The 14,209-nt window shown below is 42.5% G+C and overlaps 1 protein-coding gene and 1 long non-coding RNA gene across 2 annotated transcripts in view; both read right to left on the reverse strand.

Annotated features, from left to right (window-relative positions):
* LOC309696725 overlaps window positions 1-14,209 on the reverse strand; it is a 214,877-nt gene that overhangs the window by 74,081 nt on the left and 126,587 nt on the right. The window lies entirely within an intron of this gene.
* The window catches only part of ntsr1 (neurotensin receptor 1 (high affinity)), a 135,090-nt gene that overhangs the window by 3,826 nt on the left and 117,055 nt on the right, over window positions 1-14,209 (reverse strand). The window lies entirely within an intron of this gene.

The following is a 14,209-nucleotide window of genomic DNA, read 5'->3' on the forward strand; positions in this document are numbered from 1 at the left end:
GCAAATGAGGAGACTTCACTCAGGCAAGTCTGCTGGACCAGACGGAGTGAGTCCCCTTGTCCTCAAGACCTGTGCCCCCCAGCTGTGTGGAGTCTTTCATAAACTGTTTATGCTGAGTCGGAGTCTGCAGAGGGTCCCGGTGATGTGGAAGACATCATGCCTCGTCCCTGTACCAAAGACGCCACGTCCCAGTGGCCCCCAGGATTACAGGCCCGTGGCACTCACCTCTCACATCATGAAGACCCTGGAAAGGCTCATCCTGGACCAGCTGCGACCCATAGTAAGACCACATCTGGATCCCCTTCAGTTCGCTTATCAGCCTTGTCTCGGAACTGAGGATGCCATCATCTACCTGCTCAATCGTGTCTACACCCATCTGGACCAGCCGGCGAGCACTGTGAGGGTCATGTTTTTTGACTTTTCCAGTGCTTTCAACACCATCAGGCCGACCCTCCTGGGTGATAAGTTAGCAGCGATGCAGGTGGATGCTTCTCTGGTGTCCTGGATTGTTGATTACCTGACAGGAAGACCACAATATGTACGTCTCCCACAGTGTGTGTCTGACAAGGTAATCAGCAACACAGGGGCACCACAGGGGACTGTCCTCTCCCCCTTCCTCTTCACCCTCTACACCACAGACTTCAGCCACTGCACAGAGACCTGCCATCTTCAGAAGTTTTCTGATGACTCTGCGGTGGTTGGATGCACCAGCAGGGATGATGAGACAGAGTACCGGGCTGTGGTCGACTCCTTTGTCACGTGGTGTGAGCAGAATCATCTGCAGCTCAACGTGGCAAAGACCAAGGAACTGATCGTGGACTTCAGGAAGACCAGGAAACACTTGACCCCTGTTTCAATCCAGGGGGTCAGTGTTGACATTGTGGAGGACTATAAATACCTTGGAGTACACATTGACAATAAACTGGACTGGGCTAAAAACACCACAGCACTTTACAGGAAGGGCCAGAGTCGTCTCTATTTTTTGAGGCGACTGAGGTCCTTCAACATATGCCGGAAAATGCTGAAGATTTTCTATGAGTCTGTTGTGGCCAGTGCGATCCTCTATGCTGTTGCATGCTGGGGGAGCAGGCTGAGGGTCGCAGATGCCAACAGACTCAATAAACTAATCCGTAAGGCCAGCAATGTTGTGGGGATGGAGCTGGACTCCCTCAAGGTGGTGTCGGAGAGGCGGATGCTGTCCAAGATAAAGACATTGTTGGATAACACCTCCCACCCACTCCATGACATGCTGGTCAGTCACAGGAGCACGTTCAGTGAGAGACTGAGATTACTGAAAAGCACCACTGAACGACACAGGAAATCATTCCTGCCTGTGGCCATCTCCCTGTACAACGCATCCACTTAACACACTGTTTGCTGCTATAACTACACGTTTCTTTTTCAGCTATTTATTTATGAGTGACTTATGTATGTATGTATGTATATATATGTATATATTGTACTATTCTTAGTTAGTGTATTGTCTGTCTTGTTTTAATGTTGGTTTATAATGGAGCACTGTAACAAAAAATTATTTCCCCCAGGGATCAATAAAGTATTCTGATTCTGATTAAATAAAAACAGCTGCAAGGTGATGAACATTTATTTTAAACGTTATATTACAAAATTACAAAGATAATCATGACCATTAATATTTTGTAATGAAATGGTGTATTTTAAAGTTAACTAAGCTTCTTTAAATACAAAAATTACAAAAAATGGTGACATAGTAACGCAGGTTCTCTGAGTGGCGGGACTATATCACCGTACTACATATTTCATATGTATGTGTGGACTGATCTCGAACAGTATAACTCACATGGATTGTGTTTAAGACACACCACCTGTGGTGGCAGTGCAGTAATAGACACTTCTTTGGTAGACCAGACCTTAATAGGAATGTCTTTCTAAGCGACTTGTAGCTAGACTACATATTTCATATATAAGGGGACTTGAAAACGAGATTTACGAGATTCAGCTCATGTTACAGATTTACAGATTAAAGAAATAACACAATATATGCAAATCACTCAACAATAAATATCAAGGATTGAAAGAGGTGAGTAGAAATAAATATCAAGAAAACTGACAGCAACATTACCGAGTAAGAAAAGAGTGTATGCAAAAAGGATGTAACTATTGCAGTGTTTACAGTGTATGGAGGAGTTATACAGGGAGATGGCCACAGGCAGGAATGATTTCCTGTGCCGTTCAGTGGTGCTTTTTGGTAATCACAGTCTCTCACTGAATGTGCTATCCTGTGGCTAGCCAGCACGTCATGGAGTGGGCGGGAGGTACTATCCTACATTGTCTTTATCTTGGACAACATCCACCTCTCCGGGAAGGAGTCCACCACGATCCCCACAATATTACTGGCCTCTGTTGGCATCTGTGACCCTCAATCTGCTGCTCCAACATGCAACAGCATACAGGATAGCACTGGCCACAACAGAATAATATAAAATCCAGAGCATTGTCCAGATGTTGAAGGACCTCAGCCGCCTCAGAAAATGGAGAGGACTCTTGCCTTTCCTGTAAAGTGCAGTGATGTTTTTAACCCAGTCCAGTATACTCCAAAGAATTTATAGGTATTTATAGTTTGAGAGTCGCACACAGGCTACATTCACTACACTTAACTCCAAAACAACAACTGAAGGAATAGAAGAGGTTACACACTTGTACATACCCATGGCAGCAATTAGTGTGTGTGTGTGTGTGTGTGTGTGTGTGTGTGTGTTGTGTGTGTATGTGTGTGTATAGACACTTTTTCCTCTTAATAAATAATAATATAAAAGCTACATTTTGTATTTTTCTCTGTGTAACATAAAAAAGTAGTAAGGGGTCAAATACTTTTCACAGCACTGTGTTGCACTGAACCTATAATGCTGATTTTAATCCTTGTTGGTCCACTACCAGAAACCCTTCCAACATCATTATCAGATCAACTTTTGAGGAAATTTGTAATCTAGGCTGCCCGCCAGTCTACAGATTTATTAATGATGTCAAAGCCCCTGCACGAAAAAGGGAAGAAAAACAATTTCCTACAAACGCTAGAATGTCCAAGTGGTACAAACTTAATCTTCAGTTGGCTGGAAAAAACACAGTATTTCTGATTCCTGTCTGGATGGATAGCCACAGAGAGAGTGCTACTGCAAGTGGAAATTAATCCTAAATAAAAGGAGCATTTATATTTCATATGAAAAGCTGAATATCACACTCCTTTCACAAATATTGCACTACTGTGGTGCAACAAAAAATGCATAAATTCAGACATAATTACATATTTCAGAAAAAAAAATCAATTCAGAAAAAAAGTTTTTAATTTACAAGAACATTTTTTTTTGCGAGGGACAACAGGGACACCATTGAACACGACCTTTTTGTTAAATATGCACTCAGGTAATTCTGTATACAACGTTTATTTAAGGAAGGTTGACATGGACTATAAGTGAGTCTCTGACAGAATTTTGAATCTCTCAGGTTTATTTTACACTAGTTTCCTGAGTTTTTGTACAAAACCAAACATATTTACCAGCTTACTCAAGAAATACTTCCCTCTGCCTTCACTCACTTCTTCTTGTTGATTTACAGTCATTTACAGACAATCTGATGTTGGCTCTCTTACATTGAATGGCTTTGATGCATGCTCTTTAATAGTGTAGCCTTTAAGTGTTTGAAAAAATGTTTAACTTAAAGTTTATATTTCAAATACCAAAAATATTTTAGGTTTACGTTTCTACAAAAACCATCCCTGTTTATCATTTCAAGTGTCTTAACTTTTAATGACGTATACATATATTGTATATAGCATACACTTTAAATGCAAACATTATAACAACTTTGCTCATTCCAGAGGAGTTTAACATCATTATATACAAAAGAACCCTGCGGTGAAGGACTTTGTTAATATAAGGCAGAATGTTGACCTGCACTTTAAGTCCATAAAATTGTGTATGAAAGCAAATTGTATCAGATTCCATTAGCAATGACAGACAAGTTGCAACCATAGGGCAAAAGAAATGGAAAAGTCTTAATTTCTCCCCTTCTATGACTAGTATCCTTATGGTGATGTTTTCACTAATTTTGAAAAAGCATAGAAAACATTATGGAAACAAATATGATGCTCAACCAATACATAAATTTTTTTTCATTATCATTGTGCAAAAGGTTATTTTGCTAAAAAGCTGTATGCTTTTATGATTGCCTGTTCAAAGAGGCCAAGATGACATTCAAAGCTCGTTACCCAGCGTGTAAGGCTGACATCCAGCTGTGTCTTCTGTATATTCTAGTATTTCAAGTAAACACATTTTGACAGTAGATTCACTAGCTTTTGAAGACGAGCTTTCCCAGTGATACGCAACTGCAAACTGTTTCTGTTACTGTCAAGCTCTTAAAATTCTTCACACAGTCTCTGAAAAATTGATGTTTTGCTATAAATCTCATTATCCAAATATGAATGAGTGGTCCAATTTTTAGAATTCACCTAGATTAGTGGACGATGAAATGATGTTTCAGATAAAGTTTTTTGATGGGTAGAGTTCTTTGAGGCTTTGGTCGTGTTGCATAATAATGGGCTTTAAATACTCTGTCATTGGTGACTGAGTATGAGAACACAATGTTTATAAAGTTCAAGAGCAACAAAATCAAGCTCCAGAGCAAATCCTCTGGTACAAGTCACCAAATATTAAAGGTATGTTTGTGTTGACATCAGATCTATCCCATGTCCTCCCCACACACTTTTCTTGTCCAGGTAGACATAGTTAAAAAATATATTCTATTTAAAAAGCTTTCTTTAGACAAAGACCTGAAGACCAAAATAGTTCTGGCCAGATCTGAATGAGGGTGGGGGAGGTTCAATTTGTCATGTTGCAACGAGCTTAGCTTCTGTCTTGCTAGCTTGTGCTGCGCTCAGTGGATCTGCGCTCGACAGTGCAGCCTAGGCGGAGTAGTCGAACGCAGATCCACTGAGATCTCAACACAGACAGCATCGTCAGAAGAAAAGTTGATAAAAAAATTTAAAATGTTGTATTGTTCGATACATATTCATACCGAACCGAAAGCACTGTATCGAACGGTTCAATATCGATACGAGTATCGTTGCACCCCTAATGTATGTATATATATATATATATATATATATATATATATATATATACTTAACACCCAGCACGCCCCTGCGGGCGGTTTATCCTTCAAGCTTGGGTCCTCTACCAGAGGCCTGGGAGCTTGAGATATTGAACCGATCGATACAGTGCTTTTGGTTCGGTACGCATATGTATCAAACAATACAAAATTTGTCATTTATTTTATCAACTTTCCTTCTGACGATGCTGTCTGTGTTGAGCGCTCAGTGAATCTGCATTCGACTACTCCGCCTAGGCTGCACTGTCGAGCGCAGATCCAATGAGCGCTCAACACAGACAGCATCGTCATAAGGAAGAGCGCAGGGCAAGCTAGCGAGACAGAAGTGAAGCTCTCCTTGCAACATGGCAAATTTAACCTCCCCCACCCTCATTCAGATCTGGCATTTAGAATTATTTTGGTTTTCAAGTGACGTATGACCCTGAAGGTAAGCGCGTCATGGACTAAAGTAAAACAGTATGTTGGATGTGCCACGCAATGCTCAATTACATGGGTGGGAACTAGTGTGTTAGCGCAGTTAGCTCGTTAATGTGTTGGCCGTCTAGCCCCATGCACGAGGCGATCAGGGGTAGCTCATTAACGGAGATTTGCCGTGTTGTGGCGTTAAGGTCATTTCAACGAGATTAACGCTGACATCACTAGTGGGAACACAACAAATATGACTGCACATTTACGCCGACATCATCCTAGTGCAAAGACAAGTGGAAGCAGACAAAAACAACAAGCATGCATGCTACAAACTTTACCCGAGTCATTTAGACAGCCGTTAGCACATGATTCTCCTTATGGGGACCTGATATGTTTAATATCCTGCTGAGAATATAGCCCAGAAGAAGCGTATAGTATAGCTTTTAGTTTGGAAAGAGCCATTTCTCTGTAATAAACTCTCTTGTCCAAAGATGAGGGATTCTTCAATCAGATACAGGGCTCGCAATATCGCTAGCCCGACGTCCTGGGGCTAGCGATTTTTCCAGTTGGGCTACCAAAATCTATCTCTGCCCTGCCCGTCGGGCTATTGTAGGAAGGAAAAATATATGTCAATGCTTTTGCATTCTTTCGGAAATGTAGCTGGGTAATTATGCCATTGGCATCGGTGAGCCACTGTCAATATGTGACATGTGACATATTGAAATCGCGTTTGAATTTGCGCTTGTTTTTTTGCTTTCACTTTGCAATCGCGCGAACTGTGTATAGAGAGCGACAGTACTGATCTGTGAGTGATGATAATTTGTGCACCAATTCCTCTGACATCGTCTTATTGATCGTTAGCTTACTACGCAAACATGACAAGTGAAATCTCCCGCAGCAAGCTTAACCCTTTAAGACCTACCATAGAACCAAGTTCGCCAGAGCTTATATTATATTTTTACATGCTGTGGAGCCATTTTTGGGAGCATTTCAAGTTGCTATACATCAATACAACCATTATAGCCCAAACTTTAATAATATGTCTGCATTAGGTGCATAGTAATTACATAAATTGCAAAAAAGTGCAATAAACTACAAAAAAATTGAAAATCGTTTTTGTTTTTTTAACATATATTTCTAGTTAGAGAAATTTAAGAGGCTTATCCCTCAAAACTGTAAATACAAAAAAGTTACACAAACTAGTTTCCCACCACAGGAAATTTATTTTGAGTGTCTTCATAGTTTTATTTTTGAAATACACCAATTTTTATATACTGCAGGAAAAACGAAAATAAATATTATAGTGCAAATTTGCAAAATAACAGCATATGCATCAAAATAAACTATTTCCAGCAGTGCAATATGAGTCCTAAGCATCCCAGAAACGACACAGAAAGTCATAAACTCAAACATAACTTTTTAAAACACATAACAAGTAAAACACAAGCTCATAAGGGCCCGATCGTAAAAAACTACATTTCCGCAAAATGACGTCACTTCCGGTTTCGGGCAGGTCATGCGGTCATGTGATAGTTCGCGCTGATGGACGTAGGAAGTGTTACAAACAGCTGATGGATCAGCGAAGCGTGTTTCTGGAATATCATGTTTTTGTTGCTGCAAGTGATTTTTATGCAGTTTTTGCAAAGCTATATGTGGAAGGAAACTGTGACCTAGGACAAGCTGATGGCATAAGATGTAAGTACAACTCCTCCAGTTTCATATGCAAAAAAAATTATTGTGCTAGCTTAAGTGGTTGCAGAGCTACCGGGATTTAAAAATAGTTACGCAAAACAGAGCGTGCCCGCTCCGATCGGCTGTAAAGGGTTAAACATGTGAGAGGTTGATCGCGCAGAGAATCGCTGAGCTTATGTGAGTGTGTGTGTAAAAGCAGCAGGATATATATTTTAGTTCTGCTGAGCCAAATAAGACAGGTCAGGGTGAAGAAGTGACAGCCAAAGAAAAGCTTACCACAAAACAGAGAAGTTATGACAAATCAGACTATAAGGCAAAAAGAAAGTGCAGCTTTATGGTTTCATGGACAAAATAATTTCTGTGGCTGCGATATGATGAGCTATATAACCAGGGGTGCACATAAGTGGTCCGCAGGTGTGCATTCGCTGTCAAAATAAAAAACACGCACAAGGGTTAGGGTTAAATTTAAAAACTGTACTTTTGAGTTAAAATATATATTTATAATTTTAATAAATGACAAATTAAAAATGCATGAACATTTTTATATATATATATATATTAGGGGTGCAACGATACACAAAATTCACGGTTCGGTTCGGTTCGATACTTTGGTGTCACGGTTCGATATTTTTTCGATACAAAAAAATGTTCATGCCTCTCGCTAGCTTGCCCTGCGCTCTTCCTCCTGACTATGCTGTCTGTGTGTGTTGAGCGCTCAGTGGATCTGCGCTCGACAGTGCAGCCTAGGCGGAGTAGTCGAACGCAGATTCACTGAGCGCTCAACACAGACAGCATCGTCAGAAGGAAAGTTGATAAAATAAATTACAAATGTTGTATTGTTCGATACATATACGTACCGAACCGAAAGCACTGTATCGAACGGTTCAATAGCGATACGAATATCGTTGCACCCCTAATATATATATATATACATACATACACACACACATATATATATATATATATATACATACATACACACACACATATATATGTATATACATACATACACACACATATATATATACTATCTATACGTGATAAAAAGCTATGTATTGCAAGTGTATATGGTCCAAATGTTGATGATCCCTCATTCTTTCACGGTTTTTTCAGTGCACTCTCTGAACACTTAGATGGCACACTTGTTCTTGGAGGTGACCTCAACCTTGGACTAAATGAAGACATGGATAGGCTCAATACAGCGGGAACTCAGCGTAATTGGCAGTCCACAAATATAATCAAACAGTATATGAGTGACTTTGGTCTTTGCGATGCATGGCGCTCCCTTCACCCCACCAGTAAGGAATATACTTTTTTCTCACATGTCCATCACTCTTACTCTCGTCTGGATTATTTTTTGGTCAGCAGCTCACTGCTGAACGACATTTCAGACACTGAGATTCACCCTATAGCTGTCAGCGATCATGGTCCTGTATCTTTAACACTAATGCACAAGAATAATACTACGCCAAGAAAAAACTGGAGATTTAATATATCACTACTTAAAGATGAAGACTTTATTAAATATTTTAAAAAAGAGTGGACTTCATATTTGGACTATAATGACACTCCCGAAACATCAGCTTCTGTTCTATGGGAAGCAGGGAAAGCTGTGATGAGAGGTAAAATAATTTCTTTCTCATCACATAAAAAGAAAAAAGAAAACAAAAATATTCAGGAATTAGAAAAAAACATCAAATCACTAGAAGAAGCCTACGCGTCCCACCAAGATCAGGAAACATTGAACAAAATACGCAAAACAAAACTAGAATTAAATGAGAAAATTGATAAAAAAACAAAATTCTTAGTACAAAGACTACGCCTACAAAATTATGAACATGGTAATAAATCCGGTCAATTTCTAGCAAACCAGCTAAAAATAAATAAAGAAAAAACAACTATATGTGCTGTTCAAGATTCATCTGGGAACACATTATATGAACCGATACAAATAAACAACATTTTCAGGGATTTCTATAAAACGTTGTATTCACCACAAATAAACCCATCTAAAAAAGAAATTGATCAGTTTTTGGACAACATAACTCTTCCAAAATTATTGGACACTCAAGCAATGGCACTGGATTCACCACTGACACCAGGTGAACTCCAGGAAGCCCTGATAAGTATGCACAATAATAAGGCTCCAGGTCCAGATGGCTTTCCTGCAGAATTCTACAAAGAATTCTGGTCGATTCTAGCACCAGTTTTCTACAGAACGTTGTTGGAAATTAAAGAAAAGGGCAGACTTCCATCAAATATGAATTCTGCAAACATTAATCTCCTGCTAAAACCAGGCAAAGACCCTGTATATCCCTCAAGCTATCGTCCAATATCCCTTATAAATGTAGACCTTAAAATAATCTGCAAAGCTCTCTCAAAGAGACTGGAGAAAATAACCCCCCTCTTAATTCATCCTGACCAAACTGGTTTCATAAAAGGTAGGCACTCATCAACAAATACACGTAGATTACTTAATTTGATAGACTACTCATACAGTAAAAACCTAGAAACTACAATATTCTCTTTAGACGCAGAAAAAGCATTTGACAGAGTTAACTGGAAATTTCTATTTGCAACTTTACACAAATTTGGTTTTGGATCCTCTTTCATAAACTGGTTAAAAATATTATATAATTCCCCAACAGCTTGTGTTAGAACAAATGACCAGACATCCTCCAGCTTCTGTCTCTTGAGGGGCACCAGGCAGGGATGCCCACTCTCCCCTTCACTATTTGCAATTTTTATTGAACCACTAGCAGCAGCAATTAGACAGAATTCAGTAATTAAGGGCATAAAATGCAAGAACGTGGAACATAAAATCAGCCTTTATGCGGATGATGTGTTACTCTTTCTCCAAAATTCACAAACCAATATCTCTGGGGTGATTGAATTGATAAACTCTTTTGCAAGAATATCAGATTACTCAATTAACTGGTCAAAATCTACAGTCCTACCGATTAATTGCTCCTTCCATAATTCCTCTTCTACACCACTGCAATCGGGAAATATAAAATATTTAGGTATTAATGTTTCTCCCAAGCTTGCAGATCTAACTAAATTAAACCATATCCCACTTTTAAAGAAGGTAGAAGATGATCTGGCTAGATGGAAATGTCTACCCATATCACTCATGGGAAGGGTTGCCGCTATAAAAATGATGGTCTTACCAAAAATAAATTATTTATTCTCAATGATCCCAACTAAACCGCCACAAGATTGGTTCAGATCTCTAGATTCATGTATGTCCAAATTCCTTTGGAAAAATAAACCCCCACGTATAAGCTTAAAAACACTACAAAAGACCAAGGATAAAGGAGGACTAGAACTGCCTAACTTTCAGCACTACTTCTTAGCCAACAGGCTTCAGTTTATCTCAGGATGGCTAAAACACACCCTCTTAGATGAACCTTGGCTAGATGTAGAACAAGCACTCTGCAATAATCTAGAGATCTCAGACCTACCATTTATCAGCTCAAACATCCAACGACATGAATGCTTTAAAAGCATCAACATCAGCTCTTCTCTGACAGCATGGTGGGAGTTTCTAAAATTGACGGCGTCTTCATTAATCCCATGCAAACGTACACCTATCTGGAACAACCCTGACATATTACAAAACAATAATATGATAAACTTTTCAGATTGGAGTGATAAAGGAATCAAATATTTAGAACATATACTAGAAGGAACAGAATTTATTTCATTTGACGGACTAGTTACACAATATGGGATCAACAAGAAAAGATTTTTAGAATATCAACAAATTAAATCCATAGTAAAAAAGAAATTTAAACCGGGTCAAGTTGAACTACAAACACCACCAAGTGTGGTTCAATTTCTTACTCTTAAACCCCCCAAATTACTATCCAAAATATACAGAATGCTTTCTAAAACAGATGAATCAATATCACTTCCTATTGCAAAATGGGAAGCGGATTTATCAGTTAACTTAGACCTAAACTTCTGGTCTCAGATTTGCTTAAAAACCTTTCATCTAATTAGAAATCCCAGTCTTCAATTAATTCAATACAAAATATTACATAGAGTGCACTATACAGGTCATCGGATGTTCAAGATGGGCTTTTCGTCTACCAACAACTGCTCACACTGCCAAACCAATTCACCGGACAATTATATCCACGCTCTTTGGTTCTGTCCACCAGTTCAGAAGTTTTGGCGCGAGATATGTGAAGACTTATCGAAGTGTCTGAAATGTAACATTCCAACTTCCCCCTTAGTGTGTTTGTTGGGCAGCTTAGATAATGTCACTTCAGAAAAGAATATCGCCCATATGGTTTTCACTGCCCTATGCATAGCCAAGAAAACAGTCCTCATGAACTGGAAAAATAAAAATAATCTTAATTCTAACCAATATAGAAATTATCTATTAGATTACATTAGTCTAGATACAGCCTCTGCCACCACATCAGATCAATTGCTCTGGGCTCCTTTGATCAGCTCCATCACCTAGTGGGGGTGGGGGGTCATAGTTTGGTCCCGCCTTCACTGTTGTGATTGGTGTGGGGGTAGGGACAGGCTTAGGGCGTCGGGGGGTTCCCCGGAGGCATCTTCCTTGGGGGGCTCAACCCGGGGTAGCGGTCATGTCCGGTTAGGGGCTCTGTTGGCTCTCAGGTGACTGTTTCCTCGCGGCTGCGTGCAGCGGGGCTAGGGGAGGGTCTGTGCTGACGGACGTGGGTTACTGACCTGGTAGCCTGGCTGCCCCTGGGTGGGTCCGGGATGGGCGTGAGGTTCTGGGGGCGCTCCGTCTCTGGGCTGAGACCCGGACCGGGCCTCGGGTGCTTGGGTCCTGGTTGGTGTGTTGCCGGGGTTGTGGGCGGGTGGGTGCATGGGGGCCCAGCCCTGGAGCAGGGTGCTGCCGGTGCGTCGAGCCACCTGGGGGGCTCTTCAACTGGTGGGGGAGATTGTCACATCTTGCAGGAGCTTTCCTCTCCTCAGGAGCTCCCTCTGCAGGAGGGGGAGATACAGGAGAGGTGGAGGAAGATCTCAGCCTGGGTGTTTATTGTCTTATGTAGTCTGGAAGATGAGTGGATGGTGGGGTGGGTGCAGTTTTCTCTGTGGTGGGGTTGGGTGGACTGTCCCGGGCTCTGTGGGGCCGGGCGGCGCTGCTGCACTGGGCCCGGTCTGGATGGGCCTGGGCCCCCTTTCCCTGGCGGGTCGCGGAGTATGGGGGTGCCTACTGGGGTCAGCGGGGGAGCTGGCCCCAGGGAGGGGTCACTTGCCCCTCCCTTCCTTCCCTCCCCATCTCCAGCTGCCTCCCTCTTCCCGCTCCACCACAACCACCCACACATGCAGGGCCTTGGAGTAGGGGTATGTCACCAGGGTGCAGAGGAGGCTACCCCCCCCTCTGTCCCCTTCTGGCTGCCTCTGCCTCAATTTTATCCCACAACTTAGACATTCACATTACTCACACTCTCATTACACATACATATAGGATCTTGGGGGTGGGCACGATACACGGAGTCCAAAGTACCATCAGGGTGTACACCCCACCCCTGGCATCGTTGCCCACCTCTCAATTTTAAATACACGTAGACATTGAGGGCTAGCAGGAGGGACCATGCGCTTACCTGCTGCTCTCTGGCAGGTAGCTCCAAGCCCTCCTGGGTTTTAAATGCACCTTAAAACACACATGCATCAACATTACAATGAGCGGGTGGAGGGAGGTTTGGAGTCTTCTCTCACCCCCATTCTCTGCGACCTGCTGGAGCAGGGGGGCTAGGAGGAGGAGTTGGCCGTCCGACTGCGGTCTGGAGTGTGGAGCCTTCCTGCTGCTGCGGAGTCGGGGCGGTCTGCCTCCCCCCACCGCAGGGAAAAGGGAAACACCACCTGGGTCTGGGTGCAGTTCCCCCCTCCAGGGGCGGGGGCACCTAGACCCGGTTTGTAGAGTACGCTTGGGGAGTGTGATCGTGTGTACAACGTCTCTTTATGTCTGTCTCCACGTTGGTTGAGTGTGGAGTAAGTGCATATGAGAGCATGAGGGTGGGAATGGATGTTTGTATCTGTGTGTGCCTGTATGTCTGTGTCTATATGTCAGGTTGGGTGTCAGGCGCCACCTCTCTGGGGACATCTCAGGCCCTCCAAGGTTTGGAGGCCTATCTCCCCCTACCACCACTTCCCCTGCCAGTGGCGGACCCCCTCAGACATCGGTGCGTTGGTGGTTCTTTGTGTCCGGGGGTGGGCGTCCAGGTACACACCGGCTCACTCCTTGGCGGCCGTTTATCGGGGCCTGGAGCCTGGGGCTCGCTCGGGCCACTTCGGAGGTGGGGTGCCCCCGGCCTCTCGGCCTGGGGCTCGGTCACTCAGGCGCAGCTGGCTGCCGGCGGAGCTCACGGGCGCGTCACTGCAACTCCCCCTGGCTTCTGCTCCGCGGCTGCTGAGTGAGCCCTCATCTGGGACTCTCCTCAGCTCTTTCCGGGACAGTGGCGCAGCTGCCCCTCTGTTGGTCTTCCTTGGTCTCTTGTGTTCTGGGGGCCTCTGGATGTCTGGAGTTTTGATCTCATCCACACCTGCTTCATGCCCTGGAGGACGGGGCTGTGGCCCCCCCACACCCTCTAGCAGATTATTACATGAAGGAACCTTTTAAAAAACAAAAAACAAGCGCGTCCATGCTCACAGGTGTACACACGGGTGATCACACCCACAAACTACACCCTTTTTGGCTCCTACCTCAAAGCACACTGTGTTCTGTTGATCTTATGTGCTGCACAATAATGTTTAACATTTAGTATTTACTGTCATATTCCCATATATCATTGTGATGTTGTTTATTCTATTACTCTTGTTCTCTTCTGCTTGCTTTCTTTTTTCTTTCTCAGCAGGTGATCCAGGTGATTGATATATGCATTTTTTTTTCTCTGCCCGTTCTGTTGGTTTTTGTTTTTTGCCCTTCTCCCCCGTCCCTCTTCTCAGCTGTTTCTCTTTCCCTCTTTCTTTCTCCCCTTCT

The sequence above is a fragment of the Aulonocara stuartgranti genome (genome assembly GCF_965226115.1).
Source record: "Aulonocara stuartgranti genome assembly, chromosome: 20".
In the NCBI taxonomy this organism is placed as follows: domain Eukaryota; kingdom Metazoa; phylum Chordata; class Actinopteri; order Cichliformes; family Cichlidae; genus Aulonocara; species Aulonocara stuartgranti.